Below are 620 nucleotides of genomic sequence, written 5' to 3' on the forward strand. Positions count from 1 at the left end.
CGTTCCAGCAGAGAACGACAGCAAGCTGAATAATATGCGACATTTACGCTTATTTTTCGTGTCTTGTTTTTAATTTCTAGTGCAGCATAGCGGGGTCTGTGCGATAAATATTGAAGCGGCTAGATGTCTCAACGTGCGGCAAGGCGGCAGCGGTGAGGAGCTTCCTGTCCCCTTACTAGTGTCTTGGTTTCCCGCCTGCCGTTTGATTGTGTCGCCCGGCACTCACATGTCAGACCCTTCCATTCGCATTTTTGCTATGACGCAGGAAAACGTTGTGCTCTCGCTATTCGGTGCTCGATAGCCCTTACGCCCGGCCACGTTTCCGCGCAGGCGGCGTTAATATATCATCAACGGTACTCGGTCTAGAATGAGATACCCGGTTTTCGAGTACTTGCGCCCTGGCTCCTGACAATGAGTGCCGTTCATGCCGAAGGCGAGGTTCCGAATGCGTAGTTCGTCTACTTAATGGTCCTTATGGGTACTGCCCCCACCCAGCCCCGCTCCTCCCCGCGCCTGACGATTTTTGTTCGTCTACTTCTTCGAGCCCCGGAGTACCCTGCTCCTTCTACGAATTACAGTTCGTATAAACAAACAATCAGAACGAAACTTTTTCAGTCAGT

The sequence above is a fragment of the Frankliniella occidentalis genome, unplaced genomic scaffold (assembly GCF_000697945.3).
Source record: "Frankliniella occidentalis isolate FOCC.00 unplaced genomic scaffold, Focc_3.1 Scaffold774, whole genome shotgun sequence".
Taxonomy (NCBI): Eukaryota; Metazoa; Arthropoda; class Insecta; order Thysanoptera; family Thripidae; genus Frankliniella; species Frankliniella occidentalis.